The following is a 17,578-nucleotide window of genomic DNA, read 5'->3' as shown; positions in this document are numbered from 1 at the left end:
CCAAGAGGATCTCATCTAATTAATTATTTACTATACAAATATTTTCAGTGCAAATGAGAGAGGTGCTGTAAAAAATTCAGTTCCTCTGACCCACATATCAGGTTGGAGTACTTGAGGGACTGGCATAAGCAAACTTTTTTTGGCCATCTTCTGTCTTAGCAGCTTAGGGATGCCACCACCTACATCTCGTGCTCTAGGATTTCTGGGATCTCACATGAAATGAAAGAAATGAAAACTCTATTGTAGTTTCCACATCATAGAATAAGGCATGAGAAATTCTGCAATAGATTGCCCAGGGAACTGGGGACTTTCTGTTATCTGAGGTGCAAGAGAACAAGTCAAACAAACTCGTAAATTGTTTGTTCAGCTCAAATGATCTGCCACTGTACACAATTCCAAAATCTGAGACACTCTGCAGCAACACCAGCAGTTGGCATAAATCTGGGCACTCCATTATGTGCTCAGAATCTCAGACAAGCCTGTTCTTAAAAGTAATTTAAGTGTCTATTCATTGCAGAAAATAACTTTCACATCCCTTAGTCCACCTACAAATCTCGTGCTTGGCAGTGTAGAGGTGTGGAGGAAGCAAACAGAAAGTTTCTGTAATTCAGGGATGGGAAGTTAAACTGGCAAACAAGCAAAGTGACAGGGTAGAAATGGTGGGGTTGGGAAAAGCAGCGTGTTGTTGTCAGAGAACAAGAATGAGGATCAGACAATCTGCATCTCAGCCACAAAAGTTCCTTTGGCTTCCTGCATGATGTTGGATAAATCATTTTAATGTTTTATGCAGTTCCTACTCCCACTTTTTGCCTGTTTGTTTACAGTGCTGCCTGGGACTGTCTCTCTTCTCTGTCTCTACAGCCTTTGCACAGCACAGCCTTAGCCTGCAGCTGGAATTGCTGAGCTCCATTAGAAGTGATAAATATTCATTGCTGTGCCAGTACCCAGAACTAAGCAAAAGGCATCCCACTGGGGTGAACACTGCTTACATTTAATGACAATATTAACCAGTAGATACCCCACCTCAAACTTGTATTCCCCAGGCAAAGTGTTCAGAGAAACACTCCCACAAAGCAGTGTGCCTGCACATGTGCTTTAGAAAATCACTTGCTAAAGCTGAACTGCACAGGGGAAAATTATTTTCTTGCCATTGGAAAGTGTGAGTGACAGGGCACTGATGGAGAGAGCACCAGGCAACTGGAGCCACTGCAGTTTTCTTTCTGAACTGCAGCACAGATCAAGGTCTCACCAGGTAAATCCAAGAAAGGGAGGACCTGGCTGAGTATAATTTTCACTAGTAAAGCTTATTAATCTCTGCAGGAGAAACACAGCACTAGAGATCCCCAGCTAGGGGCTGGCCAGGTGAAAATGTACTGTGAAGACTAATTTTTTACTGGAAGAGAGACGACCAGCGCAGTTCTCATTCTCTTTTATATATTTCTGTAAATAAAAGGGATGCTTTTCTCTATAACTTACGTTTAACTAAAGCACATTAAAATTATTAGTTTCTACTTTATAAGTGCTGCAAGGACAACGGGCTGTTGTTCACTGCAGCTCTTCCATTATTGATATTTCCAGGGCAGGTTGTGCCAGCCAGCAAAATACACTTATAACAGACTCAAACTAACCCAATAACATCAAACAAAACCTCAAAAATAAGCCAACAACATCAAACAGAACCTCAGAAATAAGTGAAAAAGCACCAGCTTTAAAGTTTCAGTCAATAGCAGAACTGGGTCGTGAGCCAATAGGCTTGTGGACATGGCTTTAATACCAGTCAGTGTTGTACATATGGGAAGAACAGTCTGAAAATATATACATATTGCACAGTATTTAACATCCTGCATTTCAGTTTGTTTGCAGAAATTTTCAGTGGAAAGCTCAGCTCATTATTCTGAACCAGCAGCTGAATTTTGTTCTCTCAAGTTGGCATCACTTTGATTTTTTCCTGAATTTGGGGGGGGTTATCAATGGTTACAGGTTTTCCAAAATAACGAGCTGCAATAACAACCAAACCCAATAATAATAAAATAATAATAACCTCAGATTCTACCTGACAAGAGACACATTGAGTTGAGCTGCCCCCAGAAAGAAGAACTGAAATTTCTGTCATGGATGGTTCTACAAACTCTAGGGTGGCACTTAGTATTTTGTAAACATCCCAGCTTCTGCTGCAGGACAAGTGCAAAAGGTGCAGCAGAGTAAAGATTTACTTCATCTAGCACTGCATTTGTCACTGGAAGGGTTAGAGACCCTTATCACAAATTGGAAGGAATTGTTTAGTTCTTCAATTTTGAAAGGTCAACACCTTAAAAATAAGTTATTGGCCCATTTTTGCCATCTCTCTTGCCAGTAGCACTGAAACAGTGGGCTCAGTTGTTCTGGTAATTTCTTTTGGTTTCTCAATTTTAAAAGTCAAGCATAAATCAATAAGCACTGTCAGATTCCAAAATGTGAGGCATTTGGGCTCATTGGCCAGCAAACCATCAGACAACAGCACAATCCTCTAAAATAGCCTCTAAAATAGTGCTAAACAGGCACTAAATGATGTAAAATAAACCACACAAACAGATGGCAAGACATTAGTGTGAAAAAACCCCATCCTCAGAGCTGCTTAAAAGTTCTTTTTCTCACACAAAAAGCTTACCTGCAATAAAGAAATTGTCTGATTTCCCAGGAAAGAGAATTTTAAAATAATTATCCATTGAATAACAGCTTTTTATTTTTTTTTTCCACATTAAAGAGACGTGATTTTAAGGAAAAAATTTGTCAGCTCCGAAAAAATTGTGAATACCCCAGGGAACAGAACCCCCAAAGCGAAGCAGCAGCAAACCAAATTCATGCTGTTGATACACTGAGAAACAGAGAATCACCTCTTAGTTCAGTGCCAGCATTCCACCCAGGAATTTGGAAGCTCTGACACATCTATTTTAGCAGCCAAATGAAGCAGTTAGCATGATTTGTCTTTCCCAGCCTCTCTGCTTCCCAGCTCTGTATTCCTGGGCAGTGCAGCCAGTCTCTGCTTCCCAGCTGTCACATTCTTGAAGATGAGCTCCAGCCTGTCCTAAATTATATTTCCAGGAGAATATCTTGGAATATCGAGCCCACTGGCTGCGTGGAGAAGCAAGGTGAAGGCAAAAGCGAGCCCTGCAGGTAATTAGAAGCTGTGTGCTGATGAAGGGATCAGCAGATGACATTTTTCTTAGCAGTTCTTTCAGCCTTGCAGTGCTGAGGTCAAAGCTGTGACCTCCTGTGGGGTCCCCCCTGACTGAGTGACACTGGCTGCCAAGGAACTTCCATGACAGGCAGCATGGAAAGGGCCAGGGAATAAAGGAATACACTTATCTGGTTACACTGCTCTTGTTCTCAGAGATAATCACCTTTCTGAGAGCCAGAAAATGCGACAAAAATATCCTGTGGCAGGTTCCTCCATCTCCCTGTGAATGCAGGCAGCTCCTGTGCTTTAATCCTGTCTCTTGGCATGCACCAAAATGAAAAGCTCTGCCCTTGAAAAGGATGGTAATTCGAACTGAATTACAAATGGAATTACTCACATGCACGTTTTTTGTTCCTAAAATAAATTAATACAGTTAAGGTATTTTTTTGGAAATAAAAGAAAGCCAAAAAACTCCACCCCACCGTGCTTTCTTGAAGCATTGTGGGAAAGGCACCAGGATGTTTTTAATCCAGTGAAACTCCCAACACTTGCTAATGTCAGTGAGATTTTATGATGATTATTTTGTGACTTTCTCTGGCTTAGCTGCCTTAAAGCCTTTCTGCCAACAGAGCAGTCAGAAACAAACACATTTAACCTTGCATTAAATGAGTTTCCTGCAGAATGATGCTTTCCCTGGTTAATCCCCTCCACAAGCATCTATAAAATGGGTAGTGCAGCTGTATTTATTAACATATTGTTAATAAATTCCTCCTCAAGGCTGGAGGCTGTGAAAGAAGAAAAGGTCATTGTCAACAAGAAGAACATGTTCTGATATTGTGGGGGCTCGTTTTTAGTTTAGGTTTTTGGGCCATATACAGATGTGTTAGGGTCAAACAGCTCAGCTGGTGCTCAGCAAGGTTGGTGACCCTGTGAAAATAATGGCATTGAGCATATGGGCAAAGAGAAGGAAATAATCAGAAACCACCCTGGAAAAAAAACCCCAAGAATTCACTCCAATCTGATTTAAGACCACAAAATTACAATCTATAATATTAAGGAAGCTGTCAGCCCATTCTGTCTTTCAGAAATACATAGATAAAATAGCAGGTTAAATAAAATAGAGGAATGTATAAGTATAAACTGCAGATGGATTAATAGCTTTTTGTTCAAGGTCTCACTGACCTGCCCTCACACCCAATAGAGGGAGATCCCTGCAACTTGTGTTTTTCAAAAATATTTATCTTGCTGGAAGGTATCAATTTCTTTTAATCAAATTTTTCTTCTGAATTATAGTGCTATTAACACATAGTTAATTACACTTAAGTGTCTTGCTTGTAGAGGGAATAAGGTAAAAGTAGTTTATTTTTACTATAAAGTCATGAAATTTGGTTTGTGATGCTTTGTCTCACGCTGGGAATATTGATCACATCTTCAACTGATGTTTTTATGCAACTATTTGCAGTATCACATCAAAAATAATCAAGGGTCTGATCAAATGAAGGATCCAAAGGAAGGCAGTAATATGACATAGGATGTTGATTTAAGGGCAATCAAAACTATATGAACAAAATTATGTTACTTTGACTAGCTTCAGTCTCCAGAAATTTCTGTTTACTTGCAGAGAAGTGGGAGTTTTGGATACTTTCCATCCCAATAGTCTGAAATCAGAAGCCTGGAGCAGGACTTTGCATTAAGAACAGGAAAGATTTTATTCTCCTTCTCCAATGTAGTGCACATTGGAGGAGGAAACTTAGAAAAACCAGTGCAACACATATATTATTGAAGAATTGAGGGAGAAGTGATTAAGCCCAAACCAGTCATTTGGTTTGAATTAAATGGAAGACAAACACTTGGAAACAGATTTGTAGAAGAGAACAAAAACTGAAGTATAGACATAAAGTGGGAAAAAGAGAAAGATGCAATATAAATCTACAAAAAGTCTATTGTTAGAATAATCTAATTTTTTTCTTTGGTATTAATGTTGATAGTAAAAAAAAAAAAAAAAGAAGAAATTGTAGTAAATTGAACTTTTTTTTTTTTTTTTGGTTGTAGTAGTTGCTACAGTAATATTTTCTGAAATTATGTGTTAATCTGTGTGGGATAAGATGTAGTACAAATCTGATGAAGTGCTAAGTGGCTGTGAGGAACCAGGAACAGGCCATGTTGAAAAGGAAAGAACTGGACTGAATGATTAGTTTATTCCATCAAATATTTTTAAGGCTCCTGGCAAAAGAGATGGAAATAGCTCAATAAATTCCTTTTGACCTGTAAAAAAAAGACGAAACAGGCAAAGAAAAAGAAATCCATGTTCATAAGAGCAAATGCTATGAAGAATAACAAACATGCAAGGTTGAGTCACAAAGTAAGGTACAGCTCCCAGGAAAGGGGTCACTTCAGATGTGCTTTAATAGCCAAAAGCTGTTATTATTTTATGTGTGTGCTGTAGCTTCCAAATGCACAGAGGTTTCACTGGGCACAAAAATGGGAGCTCAGATATAATGGAGAAACAACCACGAGCTGGAGCTTTTATTACAAAGGTGGGCTTTGTTTTTCTGACATTGGCTCTAAAAACATCAGTGTGTTAGCAAAACTATCCCCACACTACACTATACCAGCTGCTAGGAAGAAAATTAAATGTATCCCAGCCAAAACCAGGACAGCAGAAAAGATTTCAAGGACCAAATGCAGGTACTTTACAATAAAGAAAGGAGAATAAACCAATTTCAGGAAAACATCTTGTTCTCCAAACCAACCAACCTGATGTAATGGATAGAAATATTGAAACATTGCTCATCCCATTGCTCATCACAGTTCTAAAATTACATTCTCTTATGTCCCATGACTTCATGTAAAAACCTTTGCAGGTAGGCTCAGATTATTATCACACAATAGTTCATGACCCACCAAAATTCTCTAATGCTACATAATGAGCATAATGTGAGAATGAAATGATATTCTTAACATATATTTTTACATCAGCTCTGAAATGAAGACACACCATGAAGGGAAAAATCAGGAGTAAAAAGGAAAAGGATCTAAGATGAGCTTCTGTTAATTGAGTATTATTTTTCATGTTAATTGAGTGTCTGTAGGACCCTGTGGCACCACAGAATCTTCAGTTTATCTTCACCATTATTCTAGAACCCCCAGACACTTATAAGAGTATGAAAGTTACATCTCATTTAGAAGAAAGACATTTCAAATAATCCAACTGCTGCAGTGTTGTGGGAGGAAGATGAAAGATGTTGGGATTTCAGAGGGAAATGTCTTTACTTCACAAGGCAGAGAATAAATGTCCCTTTTCAGCATTTGAGAATTATTGCCTGGCAGTGATTGCAATCTGACAAAATACAATTTGTCCTGATGACACTGAAATTTGAGGGCTGAGTTTCCCTTAGCACCCTCCTTACAGCACTCTGTCCACTCTGGAGTCTGCAAAATTATTTCTTTCAATTATTTTTCAATCAGATCCCATGGTCATCATTAAAGTTTGTGATCTGGCATTTTACAAATAGGAATAGCTCCAAGAGCGATCAGAATTCTCTGATGTCATTCCCAAGGTGACCCAGAATTTTAAAAAAGGGGAAAGCTGAAACATTTGAACTGCCTTGTGCATCTGGGAGTGAAAGTTAGAGTGGTGATGAACAAACACCTGTAGTCACACATTTGCAGATGTACAAAGGATGTTAATTAGAACCTCAGTGGGCTCCAGGATTTCCAAGGTAGCTTTCTGTGTTGATATGATATTAAAGTGGAGTTTGTTTGCCTTCACTGCTGTGAAGAAAAATAATGAAGCAACACACAATATGAAAAGGCAAGGCAGAATTTTATACTTTGCAATCTTTACCCAGCTGCTCTATTAGCAGATCAGGATAACAAGTATACTGCCATTAATAACCAGAAAAGAAGTTTCTGGGGATTAGGTACTTCACAAATATTTCTAAATTGCCCCATGCAGCAGGTTTCACACTAATGCTATTTTGATCAGCAACTGCAGGAGCCATAAACTGCCTCAAGTTCATTGCCTTTCGTGAAATAACTCTGATTTATACTAGCTGAGAATATTCCTTTGCATTTTTGGAACTTCTACTGCATAGTTTAATTTCACTACCTGTGAAAAAGCAAGAGGCAGCAGCCAGGGCTCATCTACAGCTGTATTTTGGGATGAACTGAGGTGCTTGCATTCAGTTTGCAGGTGGGGCAGCATTTTGGGGCTGATCATGTTTAGCAAACAGTGACCCAGCTACTGCAAATTAGTGCCAGAGTTTCCAGAAAACTTGTTTTGTGTTCTGGCTGTTCATCAGGGCTTGGTTTTCCCAAAGCAAGGAGGGAAACATATGTGGATTAATAAGGAAACGGGGCACTTTTTATCTCAAAGCTTTTGTGGACTGTTAGAAGAAAATGGCAGCACTTCCTTGGTCTTTTTTAGTGTCACTGCTCCTTCTTGTAAAACTAGATCTGTTCCTTCTTCTCTCCTAAAATAGCATTTGTGTGTGCCTATCAAATTCACTGCCCTGTGGGACCGTTCCCAGTGGTTTGGCTTTTCCTTGCTCCTCACACAGCCACAATCTCCAGCCAGAGCAACCATGGAAGAGCCCCTGGAGGTCTCAAGGACAAGAGATGTCTCAAGGTGACTCCCCTTGGTGTCCTACAGCATGAATAGAAGATCCATACGAGTGATACAATATGAAAGGGCTCTAAAACTGTTCCCCTCAGCTGTTTTGCCAGCATTAAGCACTCAATTAAGCATCATTGTCTCCTGCACTGGCTCCCTTGTGCAGCCAATATTCTCATTCCTTCCCTGAACCAATGCTAGGAATAAACACACGAGGCTTATATTTGTCTTCCAAGTTCTCCACAGATTTGAGTCCTTTGGAATTTTTTTTCTAATCTGCCTTGACTGTGATTTTCTGTGCCGTCTGACTTGGGTCACATGAATCCCAAACAGTCTTTGTAGGCAAATATAAGTCCCTCTATACCAAGGATTCCACCTGAGTATGAGCCAGCAAAGGCCTCTGCTGCTCTGGCTCCAGGAGACATGGAGGGATGGCTTCTACTCCAACTTATTTCTTTGTCAGTGATATAACAGTGCCTTAGTCATCTAAAAATGGCCTGTAAATGCCACATGGAGATGTTCTCAGTAGAAAACACAGTAATCTTTTAAGGTCTTTGAATTAACACATGCCAAGAAATGAACTTCAGTAGCCAAACTGAATAAAGGGAACAGCAGATAAAGTGAAAGCTGTGTCATCTTAAGGTAATTACCACTTATTAATTAAGTCTTATAAATGTAGTTAAATCAAAACTCATGGGTTTTAAGAACATCTTTAGACACCTGAGATTTGTGAGATGCCCTATCTCAGTTTTTCTTTTAAGTCACAGCTCCTTTTTGACTCTTTGTAACAAATCTGAGATTTCTTTTCTGGGATGGATGTTCTCTGCCTGCCCCTGCTGTATTACATTATGTGGCTCTTCCATAATTATAAGGATTTATCTACACTCAGAATTCTTCCAAAACAGCTCTTCAGGCATAGTTCCAGCATAGGTTATACTAAATAGGAAAAAGACATTTTAAGCTCAATTAGAGAGCCTAGCATGGTAATTATTCTTGACTAGCCATTTTGGTAAACTTCCAAATGCAGACAAATCCTAAGAGTTCAATTAAATACAACCACTGAATACATTTATTGAAGTAGCTCCATTATAGTAAACACTGAATCCTTTTTTTTTTTTTTTTTTATTTTAAATGTCCCATTAAAATAATCATGGTTGTTGCTTTTCAGGGCTGTATCTGTCTTGCTTTATTTCTTATCTGTCAGCCAGCCTTCCCTCTGAATTACACTGGCCCTTCAGCACAGAAAGCAAGCCTGCTCTACTGCCATCCAGGAGCAGGATGAGCTTTACCTGGTGTCAAAACAGGCAGGTTTGTGGCCCAACAATTACTGGCTGTATGCAGAAATAAAACTGGTTCTATGTGAAGTCTGGGCTCAGCTCCAAAGCCTCAGCTCGGTCACTGCCTTTGTCTTTTTGACCTGGATTTCTCCTTCTGGAGAATTCTTATTCACGTGTCTTCCCCAGGATTAGTTGCCCTGAAATTCTTGTACAGTGAGACAGAAACAAACACACCAATCTGCACAGGATCAGTAAAGTCACACTAGAAATCTGTTCTGAAATTCAGAAAGGTTGTTACAATTTAGGGAAACATTTTTCCATTAGCTGTTGACTCCTATTCAGTCTTTTTCAGACATACAAAAATCACAGAAGCAGGAGAGAGCAGATGATACAATTGTGTTTATAAAAGATTTTTGTGAGTCTTAGACATCTCCTGGAACCTTGAAGTGTAGCCTGACAGACTTTCAGTTTTGGTTCATGGCTGAAATTGTATCAATAGTGAATTCACCACTTCGGGGATAACAGTTTTCCTTTAAAAAAGTAAGAAACAGATTTGAAACTAAACTGACATTTCCACATTTTGACTCTTCATTTTGTCAGTTCCCAAATTATAACACAGCAGCTTTAAACTGAAAATAAAATCATTTCATCTAGAAAACACTGAAACAGAGATCTTAGATTTTTTTTTAAAGTTTTTTTTTATGATTTAAATGAATTCTATGAAGAAATGGAAAGAATTTCCTGCAAATTTCAGCTGCACTTCTAATTATGCAATATCTACCTTTCATACTAAAAAAAAATCTTAACAAAATGTTCTAAAACTGTCACTCAGGGCTGTCACTTCTTGGACTTAACATTTCTGATGCCCAGGGGCTGGTACTGAGGGGGAACCTTGGCTCAGCTGTGATCACCAGGGGTCCTTTCTAGGCCTGATTTTGCTGATCAGTGCATTTCATCCCACTGAAACCTTCTCCAGATTTTCATTAGACTGCCTGCTCATGAGTTTTCTCTGCCTTCTCCCCGTAGTCAGATGCTGTTTAGATTACCAATATTATTTTAATGGCTGTATGTTACTTAATTAGTACTGTGCTCATTAACGTTAGTGTGTTAATGTATAGCCATCCTTCAGAATTCCTAATGTCACTGCCAGCACTATTTCTGTCAGAGCTGTGTTTCAGTTGCAGCCATCACTCCTATCACAGAGCTAAATTTTTAGATTTTCGTGGGTTATTTAAAGACCAAATTTATTTAAAGACCAAATCTTAACAGGTTCTAAGAAGATATATTTTATTTCAATAAGAATTTGCCCAGAAAAAAATGTCACTAAGGACATGGAAGGATTTACATTAGAGGGAAGCCCAAAGACACTGCTGTCCAAAAGCAGTGCAAAGTGATTTTTAAAATGTGGTTATCCCAGCAGGGGTGTGGTACAACCTGTTGCAGGGTGCTGCCAAACTGTGGGACACAGGTGGAATATTTGTGATAAACATTGCTGTTGTTTTCTTTCAAGGGCAAGGGAGCCCCTTTGGGGGGGTTTCTTCACTGAAACTCTTGACTGAAATGAGTTTGCTAAAATTTGTCCCTCTTTGCACCATAAAAGAACAGCAAAAGAAGGCAGAAAGAACTATATATTGCTTTACTGTTGTGGGAACAACACATTGAAGTAACAGCACCTCTAAAACTCTTTAAAGCAGCTGCAACAAAAGCTTTCCAAAGTAGTTAGGGAATGTATTTCTTTAACTGCTGGCAGAAATAAAATAGAGCCAATGCATCAAAATTTCTTCCACCCACTCCAGCTGAAGACATAAATCAAAATAAATCTATTTTCCCTGGAAGAATTGAAGAGAATCTACTGACTCTCAAGAGCAGTACAGGCAGGTAAATAGGTAGTTGAGTTCTGTAAATATAAAATGACAAAAACAGGCAAAATGGCTTTTGGTTTGGAATCTGGCAGAATAAGTTCCCTAATGTGTACAATAAAACTCATCAGTGTTTATCAGTGTTTAACAAAACTATTAATATGATAAAATATTAACCTCATTTTTAATTTTCCCTGGAGTTTCCCAGTGTGACTTCATGTTGTCCCAGTTCAATTGCCTTTGTCAGCTTGAAAAAGCTGATTTGAGGAACATAAGATGAGAGTCTCAAGGACTGGCCATATGTTAAACAAACTGTGGCTCTGATAACTGAGATTGTTTTATGTGCACAGAACAGAATTAGTGATATTTTAGATGGGTCTGGAAAATTACTTTTGCCAATGCCTCTGACCCCACAATTCAAAACCCATCATTGCCATTAAGTTTTAAAAGTCTTAAGCTGGTACACTAAGAATTCAGAAAGTATATTACACCTATTAAAATTAAGTTTTAATGTCCTTAAACAATTAAAGCTCAAATATTAGGTGCATGTTAATGAACTTCATAAATATTTATGAGTTGCCATTAAAATGTACTGGCTAAAACCAGCAAGGAAATACTTCAGTTGCCTTTTGCTTTATTTGAAAGGATTGTGTCCTAATTCAGAGGCTTCCTATCTATCTCTTCCACACAGTTCTGCACCCTTTTAGCACAGTAAATCAGAGGTAATTACATTAATGTCAGCGAAATTATACCCAGCAAAACCCAACTATCTTCCTCTAACACAATGTTTTTATTGGCTCCACTCCTTTTTGGATGTGGCTGCTCAGGATCCAAGGACACAGGAGCAGAGGTAGAGCAGGATGTGCTGGCAAGTTTCAATCACTCCTGGGCAGGAGGGCACTGACATTTTCAGGTGTTTATGTTCAGGTGCAGTATTTAAGAGTTGCACAGAGAGATCCTTTCAGTGCAGTGTGTTTTATATCCCCATGCCAAGAAACCCTCGTTCCACCCAAATCTGTGCAGAGAAGTTAATGAAAAATGTAAAAGTGATGGACCTGAGGGAATGGATGTGGCACAGGGATTTTAGCTCTGGTTACAGCTTTAACCCTTGTTAAAAAAGCCTTGTTGTAATAAGCCTCTCTCTGGTTGCAGTTGGGTTGCCATAAATACTTAGGTTGGATAATATGTTTCCTCTCTCCTCTGTCATACCAATGAACTCACATTATTTATGAGCATTTATAAGCATTGAGGCATTCCTGTTTCTAGGAACTTGTGGAAGTTGCTGATTAAGATGATTGGAAAAAAATATCCTTGTAAACAAGCTAATTTAGCCACAGGCTCATTGTGCACGAAGGAAAGACTTTAAAAAGCTGTCCTTGTTCTGCATGTTTGCCCTTGTCTACATCTCAGTGTTTTCCTACAGGTTTTCATAGGTTCTTTGCAAATCAGTTCATTCCAACTCTTGGATAACACTCACCTCCAGCCACTGCCACCTTGATGGCCCATCTCAGTCCTCTGCCTCAAAGTATTTGTTCTCCTTTTGATCCCTGTCTTGGAGAGCTCTTGGTTGGCATCACAGAGCTGCCACAGTAATGAGTTTTCACTGTATCTTTATTGGTATTTACTCAAAACCTAACTTATTATTTCTGCTTTTTAAATTTATTTATTATTTCCTACTAGAAATATTGTAACTTAGTTGCTTTGTCTGGTATTGTTTGGGTTTTCTCACCTTAGGGTAGCAAACGAGTAGTGAACAGACTGTTCTTCTCTGTCAGCAGCTCTCTGCACCCCTGCTGTTCAAGGGCAGCCCAGAATCCATCAGGAATTGCTTCCCAGATGGAAGTGAAATGCTTGTAGTCAGTGTTTGGAAAGATGGAGCAGATGAGCCCAGGCAGCCCCCTCTCACACCACAAATTACAAGTCCTCTCGTGGACTGACAACAGATGGAGCTTCCAAGAAGTGTTTTTCCCTCTTTAGTTCTTTGGGCCTTGCTAGAGCTGCCTGAGTTTAAACTTTGGAACTGATATAATTTTAGAGATGCAGAAAATATTTCCTTGCTGGAGAAAGGAGAAAAGATTTGCTGATATGAGAGAGGTTCCTCTTTGTTTTAATTACATTAGAGATCAATACTGGGACATTTTTATTGGTTTAATTTGTTACTGGTTTAGTTTCCTGGACTATTTACCCAAGGAGAGAGGCCCATTTCATGTTTTTTGACACTTATGGCCACTGAGCATCATTAAGAAAACTTGCATATGAGTTTCACATACTGTACTATAATTAAAACTCTATAAAGGCTGAGGTCTAAATCAGAGCTGACTAATCATATTTAATTTAAATGTCTTAATGGCTGTATTTTTAATAGAACAAGGGTACATTAGCTAATCCAGGTTTCCTTCCTACAGAGAGAGGAGCGTGTCAAAATTTTTAAGACTTTGATCCAAAAAAAGTGTGTTAGCTCAGGTTAATTCAGGCAGTTCATAATCCACTGAAGTCAGTGAAAATATTACTTGCTTGAAGTTTTGTTTTTATTGAAAGGGTTGATATCTCTCAAGCTCAATTGTGGAGGAACTTTTTTTGCACCATTAGAAAACCATTTTGATGGGACCTGACTATTTCCTGGGGGCACAACAACATTCTGCCTTTTCCTTTTGCATCAGGCACAGGGTTTGCAAGGAAACCAAATCACTTCCCAGGCTGTGTGGGAATTCATTCCATCCAAAGTAGGACAATACTTTCACCACTGGAGATAATGAAATGACTGAATGTATTTAAACCACAAAAAATGAGGGCAAATTTTGGCACTAATTTTGGATTATGTCTAAGAGAATGTACTTCTTCCTTTACTCCCCAGAATGAAAAATTATCCAAACTTTACCAAGGGCTCTTTTAAGGCACACAATGAACATCAAGTGCTTTCAGGGATAATTATAAAGCAGGAATTTGTTATAATACAAAGTATTTTGAATTGTGGAATTTTTCATATCCCCTCTGTTTTGCCAAATCAGCATCTTCAAGGAGTTAAAAAATAGTGAAAAATCGTGAGAACGGTGAAGTTTCTTGCCTAAGGCAATCATTTTCCTGTAATGACTCAGTAAATGGGAAACTGGAATAAAGTTTGGGAAGTTTTCGGTGTGTAAAAATACATTTCAAGTTTGATACTGTATCTAGTTTTCAAATTGTCCTTGGAATCCAAAGTTTCTCTTCAAAGACATCAGTACAGGGCTGCTATTGGAAAAGGGTAGCTGTCTCTACATGGTACATACTTACTTATGGCACCTCACTGAGCTGATTTGTGATGTCTTGTTTCAATACATTTTATGGCTGACTTTTAAATTGCTGACCAAAAATAAGATTTTTAATGGAGCCCCGATTTTATTCTTTAATTTTTATTTTTTTCTTGTAATCATTACCAAAGCCTATCCTACATAATGCTCAGGACTGTTAAACCCTAACTCGTGTCTCTTTTCTGCCTGGACTGGATTGAGAGACCACGGGCCTCAATTATTTGGAAATGTAGCAGAACTGAAGTAGAGACAGAAAAATAGGTGAAGAATCACTGTTAAATAAATAGAAGAAGGAAAGTATGAAAAGCAATTTGCTTTTATAAGCTCTAAGCCATATCTTTGGCTCCAGACCTGTCTGATAACAAGGTAATAAATCCATATGAAAATGGAACTTGCTGTGTCTGTGCTGTCCTGCAGCTCATTCCTTGTACTTTCAGGCAAGTGCTGCTCTTAACTTCTTCATGAAAATATCTCAGAAGTATCCAAACACAGGCAAAAGTTGATCTTTTAAAATATCTGTGCTTTCTGAGACTCCACAGTTGTCCCTAAACACAGAAAGGGAAATAACTGCAGTTAATTTCCCTTATCTATCATCAAATGTTGACTATATTAATAAGATTAATTAGTCATTTAGCAGTTAAATGGATCAGTTAGATGCTATCTTACTTAAATTTTCTGTATGCTAATTAATGTTTTATATGATGCTTTTGTTTAAAGTAACATTAACAGCTCACACACTCGGGGCATCATTTCATTAATTCTGTTCCCTACCATGTTATCAGTTTCTTTTAATCAACAGCTTTTGCATGTAGCCCTTTTCTTCTCCATCTGCTAAATCAGATTCAGGCAGACTTTTTTTTCCAGACAACAAGAAGTATTCAAGGGCTCTACCCATAGATTTGCTTCAGTAAATTCAGTTTTATTTAGAGAGGCAATCTGCATTCATTCAGTGCTGAATCCCTGACTGCAGGGGCTCCTGCCTCTTTTCTCAAATGAGCTTTGTTAGGTCCTTGTTTTGAAAATGTCTCTCCTCTTCAAGCTCTGACTTAAAGTTACATTCAAGCACATCAAATATTCCAGAATGTATTCCTGAGAACACAGTCAAAGGTGTTAACCTCCCTGGAAAGCAACAGGAACTGCAGAGAGCTTATGGAGTGTGACTGACCTCTGAAATATTTAGATTACCTTCTCAGAAACACAGGAAAAGGGTGGCTGTGAAGGGGGAGTGTAAAGGATGCTGTTCCATTTTCTCACTGTGAGGACACAAATTCCAGAGCTGCCAGTCCTTATACACTGAGAGAATTCTCAGTAAATTGTAGACTTAATCTACAATTTACTAAATCTTGCCATTCCCAGCAGCGTGGGACACTCATCACCTGAGTCCTTCCACTAGATATTTATTGTTATTACAGCACATTTACAAAATAGCTGAATTACTTGTTTGACAAATCTATAAAATATTAAAGGGAATGCTTGCTGTTCTCCAAATGTCAGCATATCCTTGCCTCGTGCTCCCCAAAGCAGGATGACAGGAGCACCTCCAGCACCTCAGCCTGGAATTGGCCTCAACCAACCCTCACACTCCTTTACTCCACCTGCCAGGAATTCATATTGACCCTCCCATTGCCCACTCAGTCTTGGGGAGAATCCCTCCATTTATAGTGGTTAATTTTTCTGGGATTAGTGCATTAACATGTCACATTATCCCATTGCAGTGCTGTTGGCATTAAATTTGAATGCACTAACATCTGGATAAAAACATGAATGCAAATTTTTGCCAAGAACAGGAAATTAAAGGCAGTCCTGGGGAAAAAAAAAAGTGATGCCACAGGGAAGAGATTTTGAGGGCTGAACAGGCCATTTGCATTATTTCTCTGTTGCTTCCATCCTTGTATTTTGCTCTTTGTCCTTAATCATGCTTTGCTTTTACTTAATTGCTTTTTTTGATGAACATTAATTCAATCCCCTCTAAAGAGATTCCTGCTGATCCAAAGCCAGAGATGTCTGTAAATGAGTATATGCTGTACACTTCTAAGTAAAAGCTGAAAAAGCTGAGATGACCCAAGAGAGACACAAATCACACTCACATTAAACTGTACTCAGAATTTTCAGAACAAGGAAGACATCCAAATTTGTCTCTAGTTACAGAACTGGGATTGTTTTTTGCACCTTTTGGGTATCTGTTCCCCACTGGATTTGAAATGTCAGAGCATACTCAGGAGAGCTTGGTGTGAAAATTCCCTTTCCACAATCATTTTAAATTTCAAAATACATTTATGACCCGGTGTGGTATAAAGTTTCACTTTGTGCTGGGTGAATAAATCAGCAGGAATTTAGGGAGAATTCTACTGGTAACCAGACAGGAAAATTCTTGCTGAAGATTTCCAGCCAGTCTGAAGGCAGCAGCTGGAACAGCATTTTATCAGGATGTCTGGGTCCTTTAAGGATGTGGAAAAGCAGATGGTGAAACAAAGAGGTCCAGGTGATAGGAAACAGCACAGCAGTTTGAGACTTGCATAAAAGACTTAATAGGCCTCCAGTGGAAGAAAAGGAAAAAAAACAAGTTGGAGGGGATGAATTAACAATAGATGTTCCTTTTGAGATTCAAAGGCACTACCTTTTTGTTGCAATCAACATGGGAGCACCTTCGTGGCTATCATTGGGTCGAGATGACTCATTCATTTCTCTGGTGGGGTAGAAAAAGCATTTTGAAACCTGTGCTTGCTTTGCTGAGGCCCAAATTCACTCACAGAGACCGATGAGCAGGGTCTGCCTGGGGGTGAATCCCCAGTTACAGCACGGGGGCTGATCACACCTTTCACTGTATTTGACTGCAACAGGTAGAAGGTTGCATGGAACCTTGGTTGAAAGGGTGAAGAGGGGTATGATTGGAAGGGAAATACATCTCAAGGAGGATGGAGAATGATAGGGCAGGAAAGAGGAAAATACAGCACTTCATCCTGTTGCACTTCTTAGGAAAGTCCTGCTTGAGAAGGAGGTAAAGGGAGACATGACATGCTCAGATGTGTCAAAGAACACCTGAGGATTGAGGTCCAGGTTAGGGTGGTTTGTAGGGTTGATGTGAGCCTATCTGTACAATTAAAATTCCAGTAATTTCCTGGCATTCCCGCTCCAGGTGTGTGCAGCACCTGGGAAAGAATTCTAATTGAATGATAAGCCTTGGAGATATAACTGATGGGATGAGAGTAAAGGATCAGAACATGGGGAGAAAGTGCAGAAGTGATTGTGAACACTTAAGTCATTCTTTCTGTGTAGTTTACTCATTAAAAAGTGTAAAAAGGGGCATTGGATCCATTGCCTTTTCTGATGTGGCATATTTCTTAAAACACTTCTCGAGGTATGAGAGAAGGTCTTCCTCTAAC

General features: G+C 39.0%; 2 long non-coding RNA genes across 2 annotated transcripts in view; one reads left to right on the top strand and one right to left on the bottom strand.

Annotated features, from left to right (window-relative positions):
* The window catches only part of LOC135418366 (uncharacterized), a 121,737-nt gene that overhangs the window by 92,401 nt on the left and 11,758 nt on the right, over positions 1-17,578 (top strand). The window lies entirely within an intron of this gene.
* LOC135418467 (uncharacterized) lies at positions 14,500-16,950 on the bottom strand. The gene is made up of 2 exons (XR_010432467.1): positions 16,813-16,950; positions 14,500-14,740 (listed from the first exon to the last, which is right to left on the bottom strand). It is a non-coding gene; the product is annotated as an uncharacterized LOC135418467 (long non-coding RNA).

The sequence above is a fragment of the Pseudopipra pipra genome, chromosome 8 (genome assembly GCF_036250125.1).
Source record: "Pseudopipra pipra isolate bDixPip1 chromosome 8, bDixPip1.hap1, whole genome shotgun sequence".
Classification (NCBI taxonomy): domain Eukaryota; kingdom Metazoa; phylum Chordata; class Aves; order Passeriformes; family Pipridae; genus Pseudopipra; species Pseudopipra pipra.
This window is presented reverse-complemented; position numbering and strand designations above follow the sequence as displayed.